This window comes from Cyclopterus lumpus, chromosome 18, assembly GCF_009769545.1.
Source record: "Cyclopterus lumpus isolate fCycLum1 chromosome 18, fCycLum1.pri, whole genome shotgun sequence".
Classification (NCBI taxonomy): domain Eukaryota; kingdom Metazoa; phylum Chordata; class Actinopteri; order Perciformes; family Cyclopteridae; genus Cyclopterus; species Cyclopterus lumpus.
In genome coordinates this window covers 14,394,600-14,407,147 of record NC_046983.1, presented here as the reverse complement: position 1 = coordinate 14,407,147, position 12,548 = coordinate 14,394,600, and the positions used below count along the sequence as shown (strand labels likewise).

The window sequence follows — 12,548 nt, the reverse complement described above, 5'->3', positions numbered from 1 at the left end:
CTGGAGGGGGAGAGAAATGAGGGCTTTGTGTTTTTTCTCTGTCCGATTTCAGGGAGCGAGAGTGAATACGTCTCAAACGCTCAGCAAGCCATATCTGCAAAGAATAAAGCTGCAACATTCTGCTCCACCTGGTCTTCTTCTTGACTCCTCCACTTCCTCCTAGCCTCCTCTTGGCCTCTCACCTCTCCTTTTCCTCCTTCTATTTAAGCCCCAACCCTCCTCACCTCCTCACTTCCTCCTAGCCCTATTCACACTTCATTCAGCCGGCTCTCCAGCTCCTCCTCACCACCCCCCACCCTCCTTCTCTTCCCATCCTCCCTACCATCCCCCCCCCCCTCCTCCTGCTCCCCCCCCCCCCCCCCTCCTAAATCTATCCCTCCCTCTTCTTGTCCTCCTCCCCTGGCCTCCCCTCTGCACTGCAGCACCTATACAGTCATTAATCTCCAAGATCCCCGTAGTGCGACACACAATGTGTGCGTGCGTGCGTGCGTGTGTGCGTGCGTGCGTGCGTGCGTGCGTGCGTGCGTGCGTGTGTGTGTGCGTGTGCATGTACGGGTGTATATGTAATAGCACACACTTTACACTCCCTGTAAGGTCACATGTGCTGTTAGAGGCAGATTTATACACTTGTCCCAGCAACGGTTCCGCATGACGTCAATCTGCTGAAATTCTGCAGACAAAAAAATGTGTTCAAAGATTTCTCGTTAAGCCAGAATATAGTTTCTCTGATTAAAAGCTGTGCTTTTAAAGCGACCCACGAATGAGCTTGCAAACAAACACATCATCGAACTTGAGCGCCGCCTATCCGAGACGTGAGAGTCCCGGTCCTCAGAGCCTCTTCTCTTCCTCTTGCCAACCAATCCAACACTTGTGTCTCTTGTCTTTCGGTGACACTCTATTCCGTCGGGCTCTTAAAGCGCTCACATGGATTTTCTCTGGCTGTTCACGATCACGATGCCTTCAGGAACCTGCACGTTCCTCTGGGCTCAGTGGAAAACACAACACTGTGAACAGATTTGAAGAAACTCAAGAGCCAGATGTCCTTATTAGGCCACAGACAACCCACAATGCAACACCTCAAAAATATTTGGAAGACGTGAATGTCTATTCGAATATCATATGACTCCCACTTTTTCTAAGGTTAATTTATTACTAAATGTTGTTGTTTTGATGCCGATACCAGTATCGCCTCATATACAGCCTAAAATGCATTAAGGTATCGGCGAGTGTCTATGCGCCGAGCCGCTATCACGTTTTTGCATCATTTATCAGCTCATATACATACAACAGATGTTACCAGATCAAACATCCTGCCTGATCGGTACTGAGCATGTGCAACTCCCGACAGAGATGCATTGTGGACTGTCGTTTTGAAGCCGCGGGTTCACCGTCGCCAACTTGGAATACGGCCGTCACCATGTTGTTTTTTTCACCACCGATGAACGGAATTCATCATATTTGGAATGTAGAGTGACTTAGAGATGCCATATACAACCTGTCAATCACAGTAAGCCTGCCCTTGAAACTAGAGATTGAGACTATAAACTGATATTTACAATGTTTACTGAGGGAATAAATCAAGAGAGAAGTAGAGTCATTTTATATAGACTTCTATACAACCAGAGGAGTCGCCCCCTGGTGGTCAGTAGAGAGAATGCAGCTTTAACACATGAAGCATAGACTTCTATACAACCAGAGGAGTCGCCCTCTGGTGGTCATGAGAGAGAATACAGCTTTAATACATGAAGCATAGACTTCTATACAACCAGAGGAGTCGTCCCCTGGTGGTCAGTAGAGAGAATGCAGCTTTAACACATGAAGCATGGACTTCTATACAACCAGAGGAGTCGCCCCCTGGTGGTCAGTAGAGAATGCAGCTTTAACACATGAAGCATAGACTTCTATGCAACCAGAGGAGTTGCCCCTGGTGTTCAGTAGAGAGAATGCAGCTTTAACACATGAAGTATAGACTTCTATACAACCAGAGGAGTCGCCCCCTGCTGGTCAGCAGAGAGAATGCAGGTTTTAAGATACTCTCGCATCGGCTTCACTCTAAGGAACCGGAGGTTGCCACCTGGTCCAAACTCGATGATATAAGTAGCCAACGAGTTAGCCACCTCGCTTCTATGTCGTCCCTGTCGAGAGTTGCACGTGCTCAGTACCGATCCGGCCAGCTTGATCAGCAGCTCGGTTATTTTGGTAATGGAACTCAGTTTCCATTTGTTGTCCGAGTAGCAGTGGAGAGGCTTTGGTTGAATGTCCGTTTGGAGCGCAGAAGAGACGCATCGGCAGCATGTGAGCCTGGAACCCATCGCCTATCGTCTGACGATGGCTTTTAATTTTATCGTTTTAAAATCAGCTTGTAAACTGGCTACCAGCGCAGCAAAGAGGAAGTCCCGTCCTCAGACCGATAGCTGATGTGTTCCGAGACTAACGTTAGCCAGAGCTAAATGTTGTATCTTACAGAGGACAATCTGTCAAACTAGGCGATATGAGAAAGGTCTATGGTATTCATCCACTTTGTTTAATGTTTGACAAACTGTTTAACCTGACAAAGGCCATACAACAGGGATATAAAGCTGTCGACTAGTTGATTGATCTGTAAAACTGAGTTTCCCCACAAACGATCAGGTTAGAGCTCCACTTTAAATGTTGAGGTTTCTTAGAAATAAGTCATTCCACATGAAAAAAGCATTACGAGTTAAATAATAGTTGACTGAGACCAAAACTAAACGATGGCATAGCACACATACAGGGTTTAGCTGTATGCAGCTTTAGTAGCTGATAAATACTAATTATATTATCTATATTTAAGTTTGTGATTTTCAAAAAAGGACATGCATCAGGATAAAATCTTGTCTCAGCAGTGGACGGATGTTTTTTATTGGCCTTGTGACTTCATGGGAACACATGAGAGGCACAACATCAATTCATCGTTTGTTGTGGGTTGTCACTTAAGATATTTATGCAAACCAGGTAATTATGTCTTTCACAAGTTAAAATCTGCCGCCTTAAGACATTAAAAGTGTGTTCTCAACATTTCAATGTGCTCAAAACTGTGGCCTTCATGGGGACTGTCTATTCTACTTCCTGTTGTGCTTATTTTCTATTCAGTTATATATTTATACTCATGATAATATAAATACTTTATACTTTGTTGCCAGTGGGGAGAAGAAAAAAAGTTAATTAATAAAAAATAACAAAATCCTGTTCTACAAAATGAAAATCAAGTGAGGGGAAAATAGCTGCATTCATCAGACCTGAATGAATCTAAAAACATTTCTAAAATCAAAATACTACCCTTAAGGACCCTAAAAATGAATACAATGAAAAAAAGAGCCCGAGCACACACAAGAGCCGTGGTAGACGTCACATGACCACACACACCTTGGTAGGTAGCGGGAACCCGAGCACACACAAGAGCCGTGGTAGACGTCACATGACCACACACACCTTGGTAGGTAGCGGGAACCCGAGCACACACAAGAGCCGTGGTAGACGTCACATGACCACACACACCTTGGTAGGTAGCGGGAACCCGAGAACACACAAGAGCCGTGGTAGACGTCACATGACCACACACACCTTGGTAGGTAGCGGGAACCCGAGCACACACAAGAGCCGTGGTAGACGTCTCATGACCACACACACCTTGGTAGGTAGCGGGAACCCGAGCACACACAAGAGCCGTGGTAGACGTCACATGACCACACACACCTTGGTAGGTAGCGGGAACCCGAGAACACACAAGAGCCGTGGTAGACGTCACATGACCACACACACCACGGCCACAGGAACGTGGAAGCAGCAGTCCGATTGTCATGATAGCGCCAGGCTTAGAGCACCGGCCTTTAGATCTTGCGTGACAACACACATAACAAACGAAAGCCCGCGTGGAATGCTGAGAACCAACGCTGGTTATCCCGGCCCTGTTTGCATGGGGAGAGGGAGACAGAGGGATCGGACTGTGTGAGTGAATCTGTTGACAAAAGTGGAAAGAATACGATGTCCATGTTTTGCTTTCCTATTTTTTCTCTCCCTTCCATGATTAATACAATAATGCCTCCACGCTTTCACTTCCAAATACCAAACTGTCAAAAGACATCAGATCACATCCTCTCTCTCTCTCTCTCTCTCTCTCTCTCTCTCTCTCTCTCTCCCTCTCTCTCTCTCTCTCTCTCTCTCATTCTCCCTCCAGCAGCTGTGCAAGCTTGCATGACAACAGGAACTACCCTCACCGTGCAAAAGAGAGGATAAAAGTGAGTATGAGGATGAGTATGAGGATGAGGATGAGGATGAGGATAGTATCCATAGTTTTTATTCACCATTTGAGCAGATTAGTGAAATAAATAGTCTGAATATCTTTGAGACATTTTCTGTCATTTTATATCCCAAACAACAATCCCAAATAATCTGCAGATTAATCGACGATGAGAAATGATTGTTAGTGGCAGTCCTGATAACTGTGGATCCACAAAGAATGATCCATTCAGCTTTAGGATACATCTCAGACGTTAGCATGACAAGTGACTAATGTTGCTCTGTGTCCGTGAGATAGTGGGCGGTACCAAGTAGTGAAAGTCTTCCTTCATCACGTTGACATTTACATTTTTTAATCAACATTATTAATGCTGCACAACGTTTCTTTTTGGTTTTGACGTCTATTTATTGGGTTTGAACCCGGCACTTGTGAGAGAAAGATCACGCTCCATTGATGTTATATTATTTGTAGAGTTAAATGTGTACAGGTGTGGCTTCATATCTTTTTTTTCTGACTCATGTGAGTCCCCAAAAACTAAAATATTCTACATCAATCCATATTTGATTTTACTGCTGTCAAGAAACAGTTTGCACTGACGAGTGATATTCATTAGGGAAAGTTGAATGTAATACAAAATAAGGGTGACGACGTTATAAAATTTGACGACACACACTCGAAGCTTCAGTTGAAAACCTTAATAGAAGCTTTGAATGCCAAAAATTCATCTACAGCTCTATTTGACACATATTTATATATATTATACATATTTTATATTATTTACGATATGCCATAAAATGTCAGATGTTTGCTGCCCCCAGCTGACCAAATAGTCAATGAATGCAGCTTCAAATCTCTAGAATGTGTGCGTGATTGCTGACAGTGCATCTACAGACAGCCCGCCTCCATATGTATATATGTATATTCATGCAACAAAAGGTTTCTAATATTGCCTGTGCAATAATGTTGCCTCATGTCACAGCCGCGTCTCATTCCCCGTGACCACTACAAGCAGTCTCCATTTTGTGCACTCCCATGTAGTGCGGCGTGCCCCATTTCTGTTGGATGAAGGGGAAGTGGAGATCTAGAGTCCAGATGGTCCGCCAAATGGAGCATTTCCACATGCATAGTCAAATCGTGTGAGGGAGGAATTTTTCCCAGAGTGCATTGCAAAGAATGTGTAGAAATGTAGCTTAAAAGTCTTTACATCGTGGCTGCGACATCAAATCAGACGTTTGTTCCCAAATCATCACGAGTATCTGACAATTGTTATCTTCTCAATAGAAGAATGTGGTGGATGAGCTGGACTACAGCCTCTTCCAACCTTCAGTTGATTCTGTTGTCCATTACTGTAACTGCCCCCCCCCCTCCCCCCACCCCCCTCCGTGGCCCCATTCCAAAGGGCCATTACCCGATGAAGAAGAGCACTTTGAGACGAAGATAGTGTTACAGGAGGAGAAATGGAGGAGGTGTTGCTTTCACACAAGTCTATATCTACTCATGTTCTTAGCACAATTGGAAAAGCTGCACGGCGTCCAGGTTCTCCTCTCAGAAACATTTGTGCGTCGGGAAATACGCTCAAAGCTACATTTTGCATTTTGCATATATATATACATATATATCTACACATATCAGTTTAATGTATATATGTATGTACATATATGTATATCTACACATATAAGTTTAATGTATATATATATATATACTGTATATACTGTACATATATATATATATATATATATATATATACATATAATTGCAAACAATTCACTCAAAAGTCAAAAGAGAGCGCTCTAGTTCAACATTAAAGTTAAATTAAAATATGAAGTTGTACATCTTAACCTTGCCTGGGAACATTTTGAGACCAAAGATTGCTTGTTAGATCCTCCAAACTGATTCATATCTCATGTTTAACCACTACAGAAACAATCGGAGCCAGCGGATCCACGCGGAGCGCTGACCGACCGGTCCCGCGAGCAGAACCTCAAATCTCCCAAATCGTCAATGCGTATTTTTAAGTAGACTCAATCTTGATGCTTCAACAATTAAATTCTTGCCTGAAAAAATCCTAAAATGACATTCCAACAGTAGAATTTCAAAAGTTTAAACTTTAAGTAATGCGTTTTCTCCTCCGCCATTGTTCCCCCGTTGCTGGTGCGAAATGCATTCTGGGAAATTTGGCTGTCCCAATTACGGACAAGTCACCTCCGATGCATCCTGGGTAAAATGGGCGGAGCAAGTCACCTCCGGGCATTTGGACCGTGCTTAGCGAGATGAATTGAATTGAATTGAATGCAGACTTTAGAATTGGAACAAGTAAATCTGAGGTTTCACAAGTCCACGAGTACAGACCAGAACTTTGCATAACAAACACAATCATAATATTACAGGCTAGTGCTAGCATAGCATGCTAGTGCACATTCAGAACAGAAGTTATAGAAACGCACGCCATTTAAATGACAAAGTAGCCCAAATACTTCAAAATCTTTTTTTTATTGCACACTGATTGTTTGACGATTACTTTAAGCCAAAACTAAAATGCTTTTAGCTTTAGCTTTGAAGTTTTGGCAGCAGATTGGAATATCATTTTAGCCCCAATGGACCGCAGGCGATGCTGGCTCTGCAGCCATTTTAGCACCGGCTGGTCGACACTTCTGCCATCCCCTTTCCGCCTGGTAACAGCCATCAACAGTCCCCAGAATCTCACGCTGGTGGCGACAGCTGGAGGCCGAATGACCCGAATGCGGCTCCACATCACATTAACGTGGGATGAGAGGGAGCGACTGGAAAGATGGCTCGATGACCATTGGGATCATGTCAACCAGGAAATGTTCCTATTGTCCCGCTCTCACACCGGGGCGGGGGAACGGAAACCAGTTCATTGTTCCGCCTGTTTTCTCTTTCGTATGTTTACTAATGCCAAGTATCTTTTTTATCTGATCACTCGCTCATCAATCAATGGAACTCGGTCCCAGTGTGTGTGTGACTGGTTTGGACATTATCCCACAGATCAATCTCCTCCAGCACGAACCACAGAGACCTCCACGACGTAAAAGCATGATTTTAAAATCTCATCATAACCCTCTGAGACCACATCGAACGGTTATTACAGCGTATCGTGTGTTTTGTTGCTGTCACGATCAATCAATCAGTGGATTATTCAACAGAACATGAATTGACATCAAGTCATGAACAGTAAATCAAATGCTAAACCTCCCTCGCTGTGCGCTGAATATCTTTTTCTGACAACTTATGGAACATTGTTTTTCATGCGCAGGTCATTTTTGAGATTTCTGGCTGTTTCGCGTCCGTCTTCTTTCAGACTAGAAAGAAAAACATTCAAAACACACATTTAGATGTTTATTTTAACTACTTTCTCTGTTTGCGTCTGTAGATTAAAGTCACAAAAAGATCATTAGCATTAGGCAACGTCTAATTTGCATATCTAATGATAACAGGTCAGTAAACCTGTAACCCAAAAGATAATTGTCTTAATGTCATCTGGAGAATGGTGATATCTATTAGTGAATGGTTTTTTTACCCTATTCACCTGTTAAAGAGTTTTACAATTCATGAGTTTTTTCTCAGAGTCAGAAATGTCCACTTCAGCAGCTCTGACATCCAGCAAAGTTTCCACTTTCATTCCTCATATTCTGAAGGTTTTCAAACATGTTCATATATCATCCATAGCCTGATTTATACAGCATTTAATTTTGAAAAGAAATGGTAGACATTAGTTTTTTTATGGCTGTTAACAGTATTTTCTGATTCAAATAGATATCCAACAATCCCTCAGTTAAAAACATTTGACTCCTTTATCCAATGTTCAGATTTATGTTCTGCAAATGTATGAACAAATGGTTCACATATTTAATAAGATATAACGCATTCCAGAACACGTATATATCTCCAAATAAGCGATTGTCTTAATGTCCACTGGGGAAGTTTCATGGTGGTATTTCTGATTCACCTGATATGTCTCCCCTTAATCATCAGATTATTGTCAGGCTGCATCTGAGGATTAAAATGACTCCGACATCTGTACATCTGCTTTATTTTGTCCATAAAACGTCAGACGATTAAGGAAAAAGGGGACCGGGGTCCAAAGGTATTTAGTTTGCAGAGATATTAAACAGGATCAAAGGCGATCTGGTGTTTGACATTTGACTTAAACGGGACGCCATTTAAGTCAAATGTGTATTAACATTGACGAAATGTGAACCGATCCGAGTTGATCGATCAGACGATCGGTTTTTCCGATCCCACTCTGACATGCTGCCTAAAAAAGAGCTGCAGCCTGCATCCTCACCACTGCTGCTGTTTCTGTTATTGTGTCCCAATTTAGAGAACACGTTGTCCAATACTATACTGCAACCACACACACGCACACGCACACGCACACACACACACACACACACACACACACACACACAAAGAAAGCAAATAGGAATCATGATTAGAAGTTTAGATGTTTGAATTACAAGTGTAGTGTTGGTGTGTGCACGTTCTCATCTGTCATTATTCATTATGTGTGTGTGCGTGTGCGCGCGCGTGTGCGTGCGTGTATGTGAATGTGTGTGTGGTACAGCAGCAGCAGCGAATAGGATGGATGAATGGGACCAGACGGGACCACATAAGGACCCTAATGTAATGTAATGTCATCGGGCATCGTGTTGCGTTCGGTCGTGTGTTCGTCTGACGGCCTCGGGAGGAAAACAACAAACAAACAAACAAACAAACAAACAAACAAAAAGAAGCCCCGTAATGAAACAGAGCGATGCTGCGCGCCGCGCACGGTTTGCAGCTCCACACGTTCAGGATGCCGCCGCGAGAAACCGAAGCACGGCACAAAATATCTGGCCAAAAATAATCCCACAAGGTCACCGCGCTGTCACCGCAAACGCGTTTTTTTAGGGAGATTACATAACGCCACCGGAGACCGAGCATCAGACAATGCCATCAGAATCCGGTACGTCACAATGTACCCCGCGGGCCTACTAGGCACCGCACGCGCTCCATAGCCCCGGCATAGGGATGCTGGTAGATCTGGTAATTTTCCTTCACGCAAACCATACCGGACGGCCGTTATCTAACCGGCAGCCGCTTCTCCCCCCAGCCGTCTGCTCTGGCGGGTCTTACCGCGGATGGTGGCCAGCGGCGGTGTCCTTGGTGTCGGCGGTCGGAGGAGACGGGCTGGCAGGTGGTACCGCGGGGCTGGATGCACGAGCTTGCACAGTTCCGGTGATGAATGAAAGACGGGGCAGACCGGCTCTGTAGGGGCGACTCGCTGGCGACTCGACGCGAAACCCACAAGCCCCGCCTCTCCCAGTTCCCTACGCCAAGCTCCTCCGTACTGGACTCACTGGAGCGGCTCATCACCGCAGCCCTCCCCCCTTCCGCTATCTCAGTGTGTGAGTGTGTGCGCGTGCGTCTATGTGCGCGTGTGTTTGCGCGTGTGCGTGTGTGTGTGTGTGTGCGTGTCAGTATCAAAGGGACGTGCAGAGACTTCCAAGGAGCGTTCCATCTCATTTCTGCCTCTTTTTTTCCAGTAATTTTGCGTTAGAACGGCAGAGGTGTTTTTTAAATTTCTTTAAGTGGATAAACATGCGATCAGAACTACTACAATAAACTAAGGGATAATACACACTATAAATAGCACACACACAAACACAAATAATTGTGATTTCTCTGATCTGTATCACACACAAAAAAAGTTCTCATGGTGTATTTTTAGACCCTCAAAAAGCAGCTGGTGCAAGCTAAGCTTCAAAGATAGGAAGTCTGAGATGTGTTCTCAAGTGATGATGTCGAGGGGAAGCCATTCCTTCGTGAGGTGCCACAAGGATCTATTCTTGGCCCGCTGCTTTTTATGTCAAATTGATGTCCCCCTGCAGCGCCCGATTCCCGGCGTATAGGCGTTCGGAAGGCTTGTCGGTTTGTTGGCCCCCCTCAACGTGGCCTGCCGAGAACCTGGTAAGCGAAGAAGAGTTGGGGTTGTAACGTAAGCATCCCCAGCATGCAGCAGTCAATTTCTTTGCCGACGATACAAACCTTCAACCTTCATGTGAAAATTGGCAACGCAAGTCTTTCAACGGTGTGAGTCGAACCAACCTCTTTAAAAAATCTACTTTAATGGATAAATGAACTAATTTAAAACAAGGAAATACCACAGATTCTCAGCCCGGATATTTTTAGATGCACCTGTTAGCAACAGCGGTGTCACAGGCTCCTGGAATCCGCCTGTGCCCCATGCAGAAGGGGGAGGAACTGAAATACTGAACTACTGGAGGCCGCGCAAAAGTTGTTTAAAGATTCACGTGTGAGTGTTGCACTACTCAACCGTGTGTGAGGGTCTTTTTTAGCAAGTGAAGGCGTGAAATCGTCTGAAAGAGTAAGATCTCCCTCTCCGATCCCTCACTCAACAGCTGATCTCAGAGGGTCCACCAGGGGCCCCTTGTGGGAGGTGATGTATCGTATTGGAGACATGTCCCCGTCCCCGGTGGAATTGATGTCCTGCTGATGGGACACCAGTCACATTGATTAAAATATCTATATATAATTTGTCCTTTACCAATTCCCATTATAGGACAGCTGTGACCTCCTGGGTCAAAAACAGAACACGTGTCTGGCACTGTTTCCAAACTTACTGGCCCTCTTTTTTATGTGCCTCTCTTTCTTTTTTTGCTTTGTTGCATATTATTTATTGTGGATATTTTGGTATGACGGGGTGACATAATATGTAGTATAGCCACAGGACACCCCATTTTCAAACTTCTTACAGTGCATTCTTTACATTAATGAGATCAAAAGAGTGCTGCTTGTCTATATTTTCTATGACAAAACTGCGAGTGCCTTTACTGACACAACTTTCCCCCAAAATCTGAAGCTGCTATTGTGTACAAACACTCATAACACAATGAACAGATAACACTTTTATTATTGCATACATGCATACAAATATGAGCTATAAGGCCACTACAGGCCTTTACTAAACGGATAACGCAAACTTGAAAAAGGAATTATATTTCTCCTCTCATAGAAATGTCATCTGAGTAAAAATGATATATCATGAAAATGATATATAATGATATATATATATATATATATATATATATATATATATATATTATATTATGCCGGGTTCAATAATGCAATTTAAATGTTCATATTCTGGCATGATGGTGTTCTATGACCACATGAAAAAAAAAATGCAAAAGCTGGTTGACATTTAATTTAAAAAAGTCAAACCCTGGACGTACAGTGGAAAACACAAAGTGTTAATTTAAAAAAGTACAATTAATAAATTTCCATTTCTGCAAGCAATATTTAAGCAAAAGTTAAGTCAAGATGGAAATGCAATTTCCTAACAATTTGAAAATTAAATCAGCATTTTACGTTTAATTTTCAAAGACTTGCAGTGGACAATATTCAATGCAATAACACATACATGTTTGGAAATCAGAACGCGCGGAGGAATTACATTATTATTTTAATAGACCTCTATGGGCTTCCATAGTAGACTTTTTAAACAGTACACCAAAAAAACCTTTCACACAAAAAAAGACCAATTGTTTGCAACAATTCACAAATTTACTTTCTAATACTCATGAAGGCTTTTGATGCATTCAAGTTATTTCTGTCAATAATCTTTATGTATGATAATTTCTTTTTTATTTAGCAATTCACTTATAATGAAATAACAATAATAGTGATATAAATTCAGATTTTAGTAGATACAGTGAACATATGGTATGATTTAGTGATGTATATAATTTACTTTGTTTTGTTGTAATTCTCTATTTTCTCATTTTACATTGCATGTTATTACGGCAAAGTTATTGTACAGCAGCCTATATTATTGATAATAATATAATTTTGTATTAAAGCTTCAGATATATTCCGTAAAATGCAAATGAGATCTCTTGAGCATTAAACACCATTAACAACTTTTCAGAAATGTTACATAATTGTTCCTCTTTCTAGAGACAATATATATATATATATATATATATATATATATATATATATATATATATATATATATATATAATAATATGTCCAAGTTGCGTGGATTGAAATCCTTTCTGCCATCAAGTCCATCTTTGTTTCATTTTATTTATAACTGCAGATCATAAACGCAACAGACAAAACCGTCACTTCAAACAGATGCTAAAAAGAAAAGATGGAATATGGCAACCCATTCATAAAACTACCTTTCCCTTCATTCCCCGCGAGCTCCAGTTTGACAACCAGCCAATCCGCGCCATGACAGCCCGGCACGTGACGTAGG

At 42.6% G+C, this 12,548-nt stretch overlaps 1 protein-coding gene across 1 annotated transcript in view; it reads right to left on the bottom strand.

The window, feature by feature from the left end:
* Nucleotides 1-9,494, bottom strand: part of nat16 (N-acetyltransferase 16) — a 28,591-nt gene extending 19,097 nt beyond the window's left edge. Inside the window, exon 1 of the mRNA XM_034557264.1 lies at nt 9,398-9,494. The gene's annotated coding sequence lies outside the window, so the exon portion shown is untranslated. The remainder of the gene's footprint in view (nt 1-9,397) is intronic.
* Between the last annotated feature and the right edge of the window lie 3,054 nt (nt 9,495-12,548).